At 44.4% G+C, this 17,726-nt stretch overlaps 1 protein-coding gene and 1 long non-coding RNA gene across 6 annotated transcripts in view; one reads left to right on the forward strand and one right to left on the reverse strand.

Annotated features, from left to right (window-relative positions):
- The window catches only part of whrna (whirlin a), a 251,445-nt gene that overhangs the window by 207,135 nt on the left and 26,584 nt on the right, over positions 1-17,726 (reverse strand). The gene's annotated exons all lie outside the window — the stretch shown is intronic.
- LOC119955549 lies at positions 3,846-7,359 on the forward strand. The gene is made up of 2 exons (XR_005458489.1): positions 3,846-4,077; positions 7,183-7,359. It is a non-coding gene; the product is annotated as an uncharacterized LOC119955549 (long non-coding RNA).

Genomic DNA, 17,726 nt, shown 5'->3' on the forward strand with positions numbered 1-17,726 from the left:
CCCCCCCCCCCCCCCGCCCCTTCCACCCCAGCCCCCACTGATTCCATTTAAATATCCATCTGGGAAGGAGGAATCAGATAAACTGCTTTTTCTCAGTGAGTGGTGATATGTGCTTGTGTCTTTAATTTTGAAATAAGCACCACTTAAATCATGAGTGTCCAAACTTAAAAAAAAACATCTATTATTTCAAATGTCAGGCAGACAACCTTCTGTTGTGTTCAATGCTGGATTTTTTTTCCCTCCAGAAGATGGTATCAACGATGTTAAAGTGGTAAATGCTACTTATGCAATATGATTTTACAACTCGGCATTTTTCCTAACATATGCAGATTTAGCAACACAATCAACAATGTTTTCACAGTCGTCATCATGCTTTGAAATTTTTTTTTTCTAATTCAAATGTCACCATCTGCCATGTGGGATTCAAACCCTGGTACCCAGCATTACCCTGGTTTCGTAAATTACTAATCCAATGACAATAACACTGTGTCACCACCTCCCTTGAGCGGGCTAGTATCCAACCAAGTCCCCAAACACCTATTTAAATATAGTTAACATAGAACATAGAACAGTACAGCACAGAACAGGCCCTTCATGTTGTGCCGAGCAATGATCACCCTACTCAAACCCACGTATCCACCCTATACCCGTAACCCAACAACCCCCCCCCCACCTTACTTTTTAGGACACTACGGGCAATTTAGCATGGCCAATCCACCTAACCCGCACATCTTTGGACTGTGGGAGGAAACCGGAGCACCCGGAGGAAACCCACGCACACACGGGGAGGATGTGCAGACTCCGCACAGACAGTGACCCAGCCGGGAATCGAACCTGGGACCTGGGACCCTGGAGCTGTGAAGCATTTATGCTAACCACCATGCTACCGTGCTGCCCAAATGATAAACAACCGTTCTGCCTGTTATCCTGAATTTCCTGCATTTAAACACAAAGGGGTAAGTTAGGGTGGGAAGCAGGGAGGTCGTCAGTCAGCAAATCAGCTGAGACAGACGGAGGCAAGAGGTTCTTGAGCATGGGAACTGCTGAAAGCGATTCTGCATCAATTATTGTCCACAGCGTTACATTGCTTCATGAGCAAAGGGTTTCCTGAATGGTATCTCATTTGTCACGGTTTCACGAATGAGTTAGAGTGATGCAGAATTTCGATATAATATTAAAGATATAGGCAGCATGGTGACACAGTGGTTAGCACTGCTGCCTCACGGCACCAAGGTCCCAGGTTCGATCCCAACTCTGGGTCACTGTCCATGTGGAGTTTGCACATTCTCCCCGTGTTTGTGTGGGTTTCGCCCCCACAACCCAAAGATGTGCAGGCTAGGTGGATTGGCCACGCTAAATTGCCCCTTAATTGGAAAAAATAAATTGGGTTCTCCAAATTTATTTTTAAAAAAACATATATTTGGATGTCTCTCCATGTCCTCTGTTGATAAATACTGGTGATATTGCAACTGTTGCTGCGTACTACTGTATACCTTAAGCTCATTCCTCCACCATTACCTCTAATATACTCTGTCTGTTGTGCTTACTACACCCTCAGAGCAACGATAAAAGGACGTTCCAAATTATTTTTTCCCCAACGAGGTTCAATGGTACATTGAAAATAGTAACAAATATCCTGTAGGGAACTGAAAGACAGTAATACTCATCGTTCTAATGGTGTTTATCAGCCATTAAAGATTAGATTTTGAGTTTTATGATATTAGCAAAACGGCTCAATTGAATTACTGCCTGACACTGGCTGCTGGGCACTCACCCTGAATTTCTAGCTTATAGTGGCACTGAAGCAAACAAACAGAAGAAAATTCAGAGTTTTCACAATTTAGATTGACCAGGCAACAGCATGGAACGGAAAATAATTAAGACAAGACAAACAGTTTCCTTTTTGACACTGTAAACAATAAGAAGTGAGAGCATTCCCAATGAGTTCATTGATTTACATTGTAACTACAGTTTATGAACCTTGTGACAGGCCAATTTTTCATGTAGTGGAATAATAATCCAGTGAATGCAAGTTTAAATCCCACCACAGGAATTGAAAATTTCAAATTCAGTGTTAAATATTAGGAAATAAAAGATTGGCACTGCTCAGTAAAAGTGACTATGATGCTGTTGAATTGTTGTTTAAAGAAAAACCCGACTGGTTTGCTAAAGTCTTAGAACATAGAATATACAGTGCAGAAGGAGGCCATTCGGTCCATCGAGTCTGCACCGACCCACTTAAGCCCTCACTTCCACCCTACCCTACCCCGTAAACCAATAACCCCTCCTAACCTTTTCTTGGTCACGAAGAACAATTTATCATGGCCAATCCACCTAACCTGCACATGGACTGTGGGAGGAAACCGGAGCACCCGGAGGAAACCCACGCAGGCACTGGGAGAACGTGCAGACTCCGCACAGAGGGTGACCCAGCGGGGAATCGAACCTGGGACCCTGGCGCTGTGAAGCCACAGTGCTATCCACTTGTGCTACCGTGCTGCCCACTGTGCTACCGTGCTGCCCACTTGGGAAGGTCTTCTTGGGGAGGAAACCAGCCATCCACACCATTTAGCTTATCTGCTACTATGGTGCCACACGAATGTAGCTGTCTGGTTAACTGCCCTCTAATGCTTAGCGGGGTCTCGCTAACCACTCGGTTGTATCAAACACAGGACAGCTAGGGATGGACAATAAATTCTAGCCTTGCCGGGATTACCCAGAGCCCAGTGTCCTGCTTGTTGGAAAGTGTCTTTGTTTTTTTTGCCTGTTCTCTTTTTTCTGCAAGTTACTCATGTTTATGTTAGTAACATTAACCCCAGCCTGCCCCCACTCTGATTACAGGGGGATGAATTAGATAAACCGCTATCCACATTTTACCCTCACATTGAAGCTGGAGCGAATCAAAGCTCTGTTTTTCACAGTGTGGGGTGCTTGTGTCTTTAATTTTGAAATAGGCACCACTGAAATTATGAGTGTCCAAACTTGAAAAAAAAAATCAACGTTTATTATTTGAAATATCGGGCAGAGCCTCTCTTGTATTCAAATGCTCGGTTTTGCGCCCTCTCAGAAGAGGATATCAATTATATTAAAATCTTTAATGCTACTTACGCAAATATGATTATTACAACTATTGTTCCCATCATATGCAGCTTTACGAAATATGTAACATCAAGATACATGCAGGAGTCAAAATAAAAAGCAACGTCTTCAACAGTTAACTGCTGAGACGATTGGGCAACACGGTGGAGCAGTGGTTAGCACTGCTGCCTCACGGCACCGAGGACACGGTTTCAAATCTGGCCCCGGGTCACTGTCCATGTAGAGTTTCTCCGGGTGTGCATGGGAATCATCCCCACAATCCTAAAATGTGCAGGGTATGAGGATTGGCCACGCTAACAATTGCCCCTTAATTGTAATTTGTTTTAAAAACTGGGGTGACTCTGGACTAAAAATGAAGAGAGACATCCATTTACGAGGAAATGTAGGTTTTCCTTAGAAATACAGGCTGTTTGTGATATCAGTTGTAGGATTACTGGGTGATTATGACTCTCTAATTGTCCATACCATACCAAGACGCACCAACTATAAATAAGGTTGTATCTGGATACATGAAAAGGTTTTGATGTGTGTTTTACACTCATATCCCAATGTTTTATTGTTCACTGAGAGCCTTGAGTAACTGAATTCCAGGCAACAGCATCCGTCTGTGGCCAGCTAGGGAGGTCTCATATTGCATGAGTAGAACAGGCAAAATCTCTTTCTTTGGAAGGAAGGTTAAGCCTTACCGGCCCATGTAAATGTAAAACAATGCTGTCATCCTATTATGTTGATCCGCAGTATCTCAGGCTTCTTCACGATTTATTAATTCCCATGTAAGTCTTTAATGCTTTGAGGTCAAGCTTTGTTATCGAAACACAGCGCAAACAAACAGGGAAGGCTATATTCTACAGTCCTCGAAAGCGGGCCTGAGGATCACGATGCGTGATTAAGCCTCGTCCATCGATTGCACTGCAGGCAACACGCCAGCCTCCCGCTGTCTGCTCATTTCAATGATTTATGCAACCAGCTGGCACAGAGGTACTGTTTCTTGTCTGCACCTATCAATATGGGCCAATATTGTGAGTGGCATAAAACTAACAAGAGTAAAGGATGCTGGAAAAACTCAGCAGGTCTAGCAGCATCTGCAAGGAGAAAAGTAGAGTTAACAGTTTGAGTCCTTTGGCTCTTCCTCAGAACTGAAGGGAGAGAGACTGTGTGAGAGCTGTTGAAACTGCAACAGAAAGTAGCAGCTTTAAGAACAATAGGCAGGTGGCCTGGTGTGGCATGGGGAGGGGCGGAGTGGGGGGGGAGGGGGTGGTATGTGGTTTCTATTGAGGCAATACATTTTTGGAGTATTTTTGAAAGGCGTTTAAGTTAGAGGGGAAAGGGAAAGGTCACAGTCATGCCAAAAATACGTGCCAAACCCAACGTTGAGTCCTGAAGGTTGAGACAGGCCCAACCAGAAGGAGGAGACCACTACCAACCTAACAGAGGGCTCTGTGCAGGGCGTGGACCATATCCTTTCCAACAGGACTGGTGCCTTAGGCTAGTGGTGCAGCTGGTAGGATATGGAAGTGATCCCAAATCCATTCACACGCATGTGGACCCAACTACAGTATAATGCAGCATCTGATGAACAATGTCACTGCTTTCATTGCAGTACAAGCTAAGTATTACAGTGGAAGCTCACACTGCTTTCATTCAAGGTCAGTGTGCGGCCATGAAAGCTCCATTAATGTTGTAGATCGCAGAGCGCGAAGGGACACATGCGCAAAACTGAACAGTAGTCGAACAATATGTCCTCCAATAGATTGTTAGGATTGCTGAGAGGTTTCCCCAGGGGATTGGCAGTCGCTCCACGGAGCATAAATCTTCTGTCATCTCTCAGGAAGGCAGCGTTCATACACGCCTTCCTGCCAATCTGCCTCTGCCCTTGCTGTTGCTTGTCAGGAAGTCAGCCCAGACTGCCACAGCCCATGCTTGAGGAGTCTGCAGCCAGCCTTCTGGTCCATGCTGCTCAAGGAGATCCTGCAAGACCATCCATAGTCTCCCCCAGCTAAAGGCAACAGCCTCCTGCCAGGCCTGGTGCAGACTCAGGAGAGTGCTGTGGAGCACGACAACAAGCAAAGGCAAATTGAAGCCAGGTGCTAAGGGAATACACAAGGAGTAAAAAGTGACTTTTATATGTAATGCCCTCATTTAGAAATTTGGTCAAGAATGTTTAATTTGTGTTTGGCTTGTATTTTTGGATTGAGGCCAAGTGAATGCTGTGATGGGGAAAGGTACAGTAAGAAGTCTGACAACACTAGGTTAAAGTCCGGCAGGTTTGTTTCGAATCACTAGCTTTCGGAGCACTGCTCCTTCTTCAGGTGAATGAAGAGGTGGGTTCCAGAAACATATATACAGTCAAAAGTACAATACGATACTTTGAATGTGAGTCTTTACAGGTTATTAAGTCTACAGGTAGGGGAAAGGTAAGCTGTGGAACTGTTGGTGAATGGAAAATTGAGGTGGCAGTTATTTGTAACATAGTAGGATGAGTTGTTCACAGCCAGCCTGGCTAGAAAAGGGTTGTCCTCCTCCATTTTTCTTCTTCCTTCTCCTTCTCCAGCTTCTGAACTGCCTGATTATAGAACAGTACAGCACAGAACAGGCCCTTCGGCCCTCGATGTTGTGCCGAGCAATGATCACCCTACTTAAACCCACGTAACCCGTATACCCGTAACCCAACAATCCCCCCACTAACCTTACACTACGGGCAATTTAGCATGGCCAATCCACCTAACCCGCACATCTTTTGGACTGTGGGAGGAAACCGGAGCACCCGGAGGAAACCCACGCACACACGGGGAGGACGTGCAGACTCCACACAGACAGTGACCCAGCCAGGAATCGAACCTGGGACCCTGGAGCTGTGAAGCATTGATGCTAACCACCATGCTACCGTGAGGCCTGCCGTGGTTGATGGCAGGGGCTGTCCTCTCCTACTCGAAAGGTTATGTAGCATCCAGAGATCATGAAGAATATTGACACCCACATCTGCTGAATATATCAGGGCTCCTCCAAAGCAGTCCAGGCAACAGATGCCAATGGTCTCTACTGTCCCATTTTATGTGGCAGCATGGCTTTCATTGTATGTGTTATGCGTACATGTGCATTGGGTGCGCACCAGAGCCATCAACTGATAGTCCCTGTTGAGCAGCAACCATCCTCCGATATGCTGTGGTGACTTAAATTGCAACAACTACAGAATAAGGGTACTATGATTGCTGCCAGGGTACTGGGCATTTACCTGCATGGTTCTCAGGTGGATATTGAGGAATTAGAATTCCTTTTTGTTCCATGATAGCACGGAGTTGATGTGCGACACCTGCAATGCAATGTGGGTAAAATCAGTAGCACACTGCACCAAGGAGAAGTCTTCAAACACAAGTGATATATGCTCCCTCCACCTCACTGTCTCAAGCAAGGGGGAATAGAATCCCTCCAGAATCCCTCCAGTTCAGAAGGAGGTAATTCAGCCTATCGAGTCTGTACCGACCCTCTGAAAGAGCACCCTACCTGGACCCACTACCAACCCCCCCCCCCCCCCAATTCCCCCTTGTATCCCCATAACCCCACCTAATCTGCACATCTCTGGACTGTGAGAGGAAACCAGAGCACCCAGAGAAAACCCACACAGACACGAGGAGAATGTACAAACTCCACCCAAGGCTGGAATCGATCCCGGGTCCCTGGCGCTGTAAGGCAGCCACCATGCCTTATTCTTTGAACAGAGAGATTCAATGAACTCCCTATGCAAAAGTCAATGGCAAACTGCAAGATGTTGGAAATAGGGAGCCTCAGCCTAGAAGGAGCCTCATGCATAAACGTTCCTGGTCCTGGTAACAGTCACAACAACTGGCAATATGGTCCCCACCCTGTGCTGAAGTGACAATGTAGCTGCAGAAGGTAGCAGATCTGAGTGAGGATATCAAGCATAGACATCTTGCCCTTTGATCCTTTATGGAAGATGAAACAAGAGCATTGCTCTTGAAATATGCAACATAGATTGAAACATGGTAGCTTCCTGAGAACCCTTCTCCCCCTCCTCCTTCTTCCAGCAGTTCGTCCTGTTCACTGCAGCCTCTGTTTACTCCCCAGGACAAAGGAATAATGTAGCGTGGGAGAAGAGGGCAGGGTAACGGACGGCAAGATTTCAAGATGAGAGGAAAAAAGGAAAGCTAAACATTTAAAAATGTACCAAGCTATGGCTCCAGTTATTTTACATGTTCTTTTGAGGTTATACTCTAATAAAACATTGATTCATTTCAAAAATAATTCCTTATAAGTCTGCACTTTATGTTTGAAACGTTCATGCTGTGAGTACAATCTGTATTATATGAGAAATATTGTGTATCAAGTGCTGTGTAGCTGCTTCACAAAGGCAACACACTGAGGGAATTATTCCCAGCACAGGCACTGTTATTAAAACTACAGAAAATTTACAAGAATCACAAGGTGTGATTTGTACACAAAGAATGAATTTGCTGCGGTAAAACTGGAAGATATAAAAAGACAGAAAGAAAGATGTGGAGAGAACAATAAAAAGTCAGGACAAAAGACAAGACAAAGAATGCCTTTTATATCTCTCAGAAATGTCTTAAAATGCTTTACACACACACAATGAAAATGTTCAAAGTACAAGGGCTTGTTACTGACTGCAGTTGGTACAAATCTAAACTGGTGAGACATGCGCTGTATTTTATGCATCCCTCACCTATGGGTTTGAAAGCAGAGGCTCCTAAAATGCAAGTTTGGTCTGCTCGCTCCCGACCTATCTTCAAGTTTATGGGGGTGGATGAGGCATGGGGCAGCCAGCCCAGACTTGGGCCTCATGAGGCTCTTAACTGGCAGCAAATACTCCTCTCACCACTATTTTACCCACTTCAAGGGGCGACACGCACCAGTTGAAAAGCCTAGCAGTTTTAGCTGTGTGGGTCGGTGTTGGTCAAGGGGCAAGGGTCCTCCTTTGGGGGTCCCTCACCAATGTTATATCCTCCCTTTAACCCTCCCTGCCTGACCTCTCAAATCAAGCCTCCTCAAGCCCCTTAACCCCTCGCTGGGGTCTGCTAGCCTGCCCAGCAATACTCCAGATTTACCTGAGATCCGGCCTCCACAAACTCCTCTTCTTCAAGGGCCGCTTGTGGTCCTAGTAGTGGCCACTGTTTGAATCTGGCGCTACTCGGACTACAGAGTTGCTGGCCACTCCAACTTGCAGGTCTTCCCCTCCGAGATAGAAGTGGAAACATCGCCTTAAACCAATCGACGTTCTTCTCAGCGTTAATTGGCTGAGGGATAGCCAGCAGTATTGTGGGTGGACTCCTCTCTCCAACGACCTTTTAGCTGGGGGGCACAGGCAACATGCCGCCCAGTCGAATCCAGCCCATGGAGTCAAAGCTTTGCTGCACTTGGTGGTTTCCGATGTTGCAATGGTACTTTGTGCTTGACAACAACAAGTTACATTTACATAGCATCGTTAATGTAGTGAAACATCCCAATGCACAACACAGGAGCCCGAGCCAACAAAATCTGATACTGAGCCATAACAGGAGATTTAAGGTCGGTGACCAAATGCATAACCAGAAGATGCAGGTTTGAGGAGTGTTTTAAATGAGAAGGGAGGTCAACAGGTTGTGGAAGGCAATTCCAGCCTTTAGGATCCAAATAGCTGAAGGTCGGTTTACCAATAGTGCAGCACTGAAAATCAGCAATCTGCAAGATGCTAGAATTGGAGGAACGCAAAGGTCCTAGAAGGTTACAGGCACAGCCTATTCTTTTAAGTCCTCGTGCCCTTTAACATTTATTGAACATGCAGTAATTTAAATGGGCCAACTTGTACCCAGCCTGTGCAGGAACGTCTGGGTTGCTGAGCTGGGCTAAGAGAGTCACAGAATCATAGAATTCACAGTGCAGAAGGAGGCCATTCGGCCCATTGAGTCTGCACTGGCCCTTGGAAAGGGCACCCTAATTAAGCCCATACCTCCACCCTATCCCCAGTAATCCCACCTAACCTTTTTTGGACACTCAAGGCAATTTAGCATGGTCAATTCACCTAACCTGCACATCTTTGGACTGTGGGAGGAAACCCACGCAGACACAGGGAGAACGTGCAGACTCCGCGCAGACTGTGACCCAAGCCGCAAATCAAATCTGGGACTCTGGAGCTGTGAAACAAATGTGCTAACCATTATGCTACCGTGCCGCCCAATTTGTCGTCATTGGTTATCAGGTTGGAGGAGGTTTCATGGATAGGAGCAAGTGAAACAAGGGAGGGATTTGAAAACAATAATCCGACAGTTAAAAATCGAGGCGGTTGCCAAGCCGGGAGCCAATGCACGTCATTGGGACGAGGGGTGAATGGGAGTTGGCGCGTGCAACAGGCCTTTGGATGAATCCAGGTTTCCAGAGGGTGTGAAGGTGGCCGGGAGAGCTTTGAAAAATGAAAATCACTTATTGTCATAAGTAGGCTTCAAATGAAGTCACTGTGAAAAGCCCCTAGTCGCCACATTCCGGAACCTGTTCGGGAAGGCTGGTACGGGAATTGAACCGTGCTGCTGGCCTGCCTTGGTCTGCTTTCAAAGCCAGCTATTTAGCTGTGTGCTAAACCAGCCCATTAGTCAGCTCTAGAGGTAACAAGGGCATGGTTGAAGGTTTCAGGAGCAGCTGCCAAAACTGCTCCCTCCATAGCAACACACCAGCAGAAGTCTACACCTGACAACATCGACATGCGCTGGCAGGTATAGTTTTCCTTTGGCTGTTACCGTTGGATTCCTTCTATTCTTTGTGCTGGTGGTTGAGGTGCGCTCAGGGTGACTGCTCCTGGAGAGGATTTGTCAAGGCAGCCTTCCACATCATTTCAAACAGCAATTCCATCTCTCCTGCTTGCCAGCACTCCAGAAACACTGCTGGAAACTCATCGATAATGTTCCAGCATTGACATTTTTCTAATTGAACACAATTCTGCAGCAAAGAGGTCATTAACTTAAAATGGCCTGAAAAGCCAGTGTAAACATGCCTTTGGGTTTGGTAGACTGCCCTGTTATTCAAGAATTGATATTTAAGCAGCACGAACCAACATCACCTCACTAATTCCATGGTTTTTTAAATTAATACTTAAAATGAGCTTTTGTATGGCAAAATAGAAAATGCACGTAGCAACACGTATCCCTTTAAATAGGCACAGATTGCAGGTGCAACAAATGCCAGAATAGATATAGGTCTTGTTAAAACAATTGAATATCATATCCTAAATGCAGCTATATACTACGTGTGGAATTTTTCTACAGTAGCTCATGATCACCTACCAACTTAAATGTTATTGATGAAAATACAAAACGTTTTTCCAGAATTAAATTTACCCTCACATAAGGATATACATCTTGTCTGGACAATGTAGCTCAGCAAAATATGTCACATCCATTCCTTTCTCATATCCTCTTTGCCTCCTCCACTCGCATGTTAATAACTCCCATGCCGCTTTGCTTCATTCACAATTGCAGTAATCATTAGCCTTGTTATTTAGCACAGATAAGAAATCAACTCGCATGTATCTAGTACCATTCAAGCAATAAAACATCTCAAGATGTTTTACAGGAGAAGTGACAGACATCCAGCAGGGAGTTAAAGCTCACAACTGCCTGAAGACATAAGGTAGAAAGGCTTTATAAATCAGAGGCAGCACGATGAAGACATTTAGGGAGACAGTTTCAGAGTTCAGGGGCATGATTGCTGATGGCTCTGCCACTGGGATGGGGTGGAGGAAGTGGGAAACAGGAGACCAGCGTCAGAGAAAGTAGGGACACAAAATTGAAGAACAAGACCTTCTTCCACCTGTACCCTGGGATCTTTTACATTTGGCTGAACCGCGTCAAGAGGAGCTCAGAATCATAGAATTTACCTTGCAGGAAGAAGGCCATTCTGCCCATCGAGTCTGCACCAGCTCTTGGAAAGAACTCAACTGGTATCACCCTACTTAACCATGCTTGTGATTAGCAGAGTTAATTTGGGGTCGGGGGGATATTTTTTGCACATAGTGAATGAGGTGATACCAGTTGAGGTGCTCAAGCCAGATGTGAGAGTGACGCTGAGGCCAGTTTTGAAACATGGGCATTCAAAATTGCAGCCCTTGTGTTTGATAGCTATAGCCAAAGTACTTCAAGAGTGAATCTGGATGACAATGTTGCTCTTGATTATTGACAAGATATTTTACGCTTCTATACAACTCAGGACAATAATATTTGAGCACCAACTATTTATCATGGTATGTTTTGATTCCTTCATTTAAAATGAATATTTGACAAATCCTGGAAAATGTTGGAATTACTGGCAAATGGCAATTGATTTTTTGCACCGTTGAAAATTAAATTCAAAAGCACTCTATCATCAGGCTGATTTTAAAACTTGTCACATTAGTCTTACCATGGGCATCTTTTAAGTAGCATCTATTAATCGAGAACAAGTAGAGTAATATATACTGCAATGCTAAAAAATAGCAATGACTTTTAAGCCTCAAAGCCAAGTTTTTAGACTTGGACTTAATAGTTCCGCATTGTGATGTATGAATAGGAGTATCCTGCAATTATGACTGATAGCAGTCTGGTGTTGATACTGTCTATTCTATTTTTGCTGAAAGGATAATCACATTGTTGCAAAAAGCTGTCTGGTGATGCAAGAACCCTCATGAATCCATTATATTTCATCAGGGATAGGTTTTTGCAATGCAAAATACTTGCTGGCAATAACATTATCTGTGTGCCGAAGGAAACTGCTTTTCACCCAACTCCTCAATAGGTGAGTGAGCCTGAGCTGATATCTGCCATGTGAACAATTCACAGAAAATAGGTTCACCACTCTGCGAAGAGGTCAACCATTCAGAAATCACTGGACACCCAGCGAGAATTTCTTCACCAGACATCAAGAGAAGTGTTCGACTTGGATGAAGAGTTCTAACTTCTCAAAGGAATGAAGGGTATCACGGTGACACAATGGTTAGCACTGCTGCCTCTCGGCGCCGAAGACCTGGGTTTGATCCCGGCTCTGAGTTACTGTCCATGTGGCGTTTGCATATTCTCCCCATGTCTGCGTGGGTCTCACCGCCCCAACCCAAAATGATCTGCAGGGTAGGTCAATTGGCCATGCTAAATTGCCCCTTAATTGTAAAAAAAGAATTAGGCACTCTAAATTTACTTTTTTTAAAAGGAGTGCTCCGTGAGGATTCTTCTTCAAATGGTAGACCTCTACTTGCGGGAATCCATACCAAGGATAAGCTCCTCATTTCAACATCACTCCACAATATTGATCTCCAACTAAAGTAATCAGAAAAGCTAATTTTGGGAATCATTCAACAATGACAGCTTGTGTTCATACTGTACCTGAAATATGGTGAAATATCCCAGGGCACTTTGCAAGAGCATTATCAAATAGAATTTGACAGAAAGCCACATAATGACATATCAGGACAGATTGCCAAAAGCTTGGGCAAAACGTTATGCATTAAGGAGGACCTTAAAGAGAGGCAGAGAGGTGAAGATGTTTAGAGAGAGAATTCCTGCACTTCCCTTCAAATCAGTTGAAGACAGGAAGAGCACGGGAATCTTGGGAGGGTCGTAGAGGAGGTTACAGATATAGGAAGGGGCAAGGCCATGGAAACAACTGTATCATTCTTTGCCAGCCCAGGAGCCAATGGAGGACAGCGAGCAGAGGAGACTGAGGCTACTGGGCCTGCTGCGTTTACCCAGCATTCTCTGTTTTTGAGCAGAGGTGACTGTTGGATGAACAGTGCTTGATGCAAAGCGAGGGTTTGGGCAGGAGAGCTTTGTATATGTTCATTTTGATAGATGGAAGAAGATGATAATCATAGAAGTCATAGAATCCTTACAGTGCAGAAGGAGGCCATTAGGCCCATTGAGTCTCCCAACCCTCTGAAAGAGCACCCTACTTAGGCCCACCCATCATGTCCCCGGAACCCTGTTACCCCCACTAACCTGCACAGCTTAGCACACTAAGGGGCAATTTATCATGGCCAATCCAGCTAACCTGCATATCTCAGGGACCCGTGTTCATTTCCAGCCTTGGGTGACTGTGTGGAGTCTGCATGTTCTCCCGTGTCTGCGTGGGTTTCCTCCGGGCACTCCAGTTTCCTCCCACAAGTCCCGAAAGACGTGGTGGTAGGTAATTTGGACATTCTGAATTCTCCCTCTGTGTACCCGAACAGGCGCCGGAATGTGGCGACTAGGGTCTTTTCACAGTAACTTCATTACAGTATTAATGTAAGCCTACTTGTGGCAATAAAGATTATTATTATTATCTTTGTACTGTGGGAGGAAACCTGAGAACCCAGAGGAAACCCTTGCAGACCCGGGGAAAATGTGAAAACTCCGCACAGCCACCCAAGGCTGGAATTGAACCCGGGTCCCTGAAGCAGCAGTGCTAACCACTGTGCCACCATGCCGAACATGATTCTTCAGTCAGAAGAGCATTGCAATAGTTAAGTCCTTTGATTCATGCTGGTATATTTTATATTACATGCAACATAAATGCAAGTTTTTACTGTTGCTGAATGATTCACAAGATTAGAACCATAGAATTCCTACACTGCAGAAGGAGGCCATTTAGCCCATTAAGTTGCACCAAATCGCTGAAGGAGCATCCCACCCAGGCCCAATCCCCCGCTCCATCCCCACAACCCCACCTAACATTTGGACACTAAGGGGCAATTTAGCACGGTCAATCGTCCGAATCTGCATACCTTGGAATTAGCTTTCCTTTGCTTTGGTTGTAAAGGCATGGTTGAGGATTTTAGCAGAACTAAGCTGAAACAGGGGCAGAGTCAGATAAGGTGCCAAAGGTGGAAATAGGTGGTCTTGGCGATGGCATGGATATGTGACTGGTAGCTGACCCTGGGTTCAAATACGACTCCGAAATTCCGAAATTCCGAACTGTCTGGTTCGGCCTCAGCGAGTTGCCAGGGAGAGAGAGAGAGAGAGATGGAGTTGGTATCTAGGGAACAAATTTTGTGGTTGAAGAGTTAACCTTTTCACAGAACAGAGGTGGCCATATTTCACTTTTTAAAACAGTCCCATTAACTTCAGATCATTTACATGGCTGACATCAGCGCAAGACATCTCAATCGCACGAGGCTGGGTGAAATGGCAGTTTTCCTAGTTCCACAGGGAATCCTAAGGATAAGGATTATTTTTCACTGCTAATGTCGATCAGTGATGAAACGTAATTGACTCAGAGAATCACCAGTGAGTTTGATGCCTTTATTGAGATTGATCTCTGCAGTCTGTATTATCTGAACTCAGTAGTACAATCTATGCTGCAACATTTAACCAGACTTTAGTCAGGGTTCATTTTATCCCGTGGCTATAACTCAAATGAATGAGTGACATTTAAAATGATGAACAGGTCAGTCGGTTAAAAGCGATAGCATCATTTTTGAAAAGCTTTCTTTTGTGGTGTGGTCTGCTACTCTTCAACACCACCCAGTTGCCTCATCTGATTAAAGGCTTTGGCCATTTCATTTATTTGACCCTTTTGGCAATGAAAGATGTTGTCAGTTTCAAAGTAATACAAATGTTGCTGAACTCATGTTTTCCTGAAAGCATGTCCCACACAAATCCACTCAGCTGCATATAAATAAATTTGGTCAAACTACCGTCTGCACAATGCTCATGTTTTGATAAGTCCAGTGTCAGTAAATCCTTTAGGAGTTAGGATATTGTCCAGTCAAGTCAAACACACGATAAAGTCACGAGCACACGTATTCACCTTTATAATGGTACGTTTTCCAGAGTTCTCAAATCAAAAAGAATCAACTGTCAGATGAGGGAAAATTTCTGACCAATAACAAATGGCCATTAAATATATGGCCGGAATCCTCCGGTTGTTGCGATTCAATATTCCCGCCGACAGTGCACCCCCGCCAGCGGGTTTCATGGCAGTGTGGGGTGGTTACAATGGGAAATCCTATTGACAATCGGCAGGAAGATAGAGTCCCGCCGGCAGCAAACGGCGCGCGGCCTAGAAACATGCGGCTGACGGTCAGGAGAATCACGCCCATAGTCTTTAGCAAAGAAAATGCTTCCAAAGGTGGAAGGAATAAAATGAATGCTGAATCAATGAAGGGGATATTAGGAGGGATGAGTAAAGGTTGGCTAAGAAGGTGAGTATTAAAGAGGGTTTCAAAGCAGGTGAGGGAGGTGTCATAATATACACCAGTATATCATGGTGCAGACACACACTGATGGACACACACAGGGACCAATCAACATGTACAAACACCGCAGCCAGTCACCAGTTAGAATACACACACTATAAAGGCAGAGGGCACCATGGTTCCCGCTCATTCTGGGTGCTGCCTCTGAGTGTAACAAGAACTCATCCAGCCCAGCACAGACTCACACCACGTGCTGAGAGAATCAACTGGTTCGGACAAGGCTTAGGTCTCTAGTTTAAGTTAGCATCATTTAGACCCACAGTCACCGTGTGTTAGTTAGTTAGAAGTTAGTTAATAAAATTGAGTTGAACCTTCATCAGTGTTGGAAGTGTCTGTTCATCTCTCAAGTCTACACTAGCCAACACTTCAGGAGGTGGAAAAGCAACACAGTTGAGGAGCGGAATTGCAAAGTATTGCGCTTATAAGCAGTTGAAGGCTGTCGTGGGGTGAATGGTGAGGAGAATACAAGCCACAGGGAGAGAATTTGACACAGCTGTAGGATTAGAAAAGGTTAAGGATATAGAAGGAAAGAAGTGGGACGATATGCACAAGATAGCAAGCTTCATTTAAAATTTTGTGAAGTTAAATAATGAGGAAAGAAAAAAAAATCACGTTATTTAAGTAGAAAAACCTGAAGTATGAAACCTTGGCTGCAGAGAATTCCTTAAACTGTACCACCGACAATGGGTAAAATGCATGGATTTGTGTGGGTACTGGGAAAGGAAACTTTCCTTGAAAGTTTTTACGACATAGTAATAAAGCATTAATGTATTATGGTTTGAGTCGCCTTGTTCGGGTGAAACTATCATTCATATATTGTGATGTATGTGCTTGAGTGCATAATGGCTCTGATTTTCCCACAATGGCAAGATTCGTGACATACACTGTTAATCTTGCCATCTCGCCCTCATAACCTTCTGCACATTTTGGTGGTTTTATGATTAGAATATGCTGCAGCAAGCCCAGCAGCAAATCAGGTGCTCAACACCAAGTGATCATCTGGAGCTGGGGAACTGTTTCAGTGAATGGGAGTGTGACTCCCTTTATGTTTTAGTCTGCAATTACTTTAAACCATAGTGTTCGCTTTGCGAGTTTTGATATTTCCATCTGTTTCACTACTGTGGGTGAACTTTGAATCCAGACCACTCTGAGTTGCTACATGATCAATTATTAATCATTTAGCAACAAAATAATTTGTCACTTTTATTGTTATGGATTACAAACGCAATGAAGGGCATATTTAATCTTGAATTATTAATTTTAGTGAAATATTCTGGGCACAAGCAAGATTGAAGATCACAAATCTTGTACACAGTAGACGTTTTTATACCATGACTTTGTCTTTCCTCTGAGTAAGTAGACTTGAAATGTTTGTGACATTTATGCACGTCAATTTATTCTTAACGGATTGAAAAAAAGAGTGATTAAAAAGAAAACTAGAGTTATTAGAATCATAGTCCAGAAGTGGGCCATTTGGCCCATTGAGTCTGCACCAACCCTCCAAAGGAACACTCAACCTAGACCAACTTCCCAGTCCACCCAGCCCAATTCTGCACTTCCCTGGTGTTATGTAAGGGAGATATTAGAAGTACAGTGAAAAGTATTTTTCTACGGCCAAGGGAACGTACACAGTACGTACATAGTAGACAAAAGAATAGCAATAGCTCTGTTGTTTTGTATAAATGGGAGTGGGCAATTAAACACAAGATAATACTGATGGGTTCAAGCCTGGAAACCACAGCAGAGAACCTTCGTTTGATGGGCTGGGCAGAGCTTAAAAAGAGAAAGAGAGAATCCTGTGTGGAACAGAAACGGAAGAAGGCTTTGGAAATCAACCAAGAGAGATCCTGAATGTAGCCACCAAGGCAGGCTTTGGAAAAGGATTCTCAAAGCGTGTCCCTAACAGAAGGAAAATTGCTTCGTAAATGCAAGTATTGCCGTCCCGTGTAAGTGGTAGGAGAGCTGCATGTTCTGGGAAAGTGCTGTTTAATGGGAACTAGTCTGTTAAGAAACTAAATATAATCTGTTATTGTTAGGGTTGAAGTTTAAATGTTTAAATATTATTTTCTTTTCTTTTCTTTCCATTAAGTATATTTATAAAATAACCAAGCCTATTTCTTATCTTATCACTCCTGGAACGAATCAATCTTTCAGCACCGCCTTAAAACTTCAAAAAGTTATGGTCCAGTCTCTTAGCCACCGTTGAGAGCTGACCAGGCCTCCATACCACTGGACACTGAGGGACAATTTATCATGGCCAATCCATCTAACCTGCACATCTTTGGACTGTGGAAGGAAACTGGAGCACCTGGAGGAAACCTACACAGACATGGGGAGAATGGGCAAACTCCACACAGAAGTTGGGGGGGTTGTTGGGTTACGGGTATAGGGTGGATACGTGGGTTTGAGTAGGGTGATCATGGCT

This window comes from Scyliorhinus canicula, chromosome 21 (genome assembly GCF_902713615.1).
Source record: "Scyliorhinus canicula chromosome 21, sScyCan1.1, whole genome shotgun sequence".
NCBI classification, from domain to species: domain Eukaryota; kingdom Metazoa; phylum Chordata; class Chondrichthyes; order Carcharhiniformes; family Scyliorhinidae; genus Scyliorhinus; species Scyliorhinus canicula.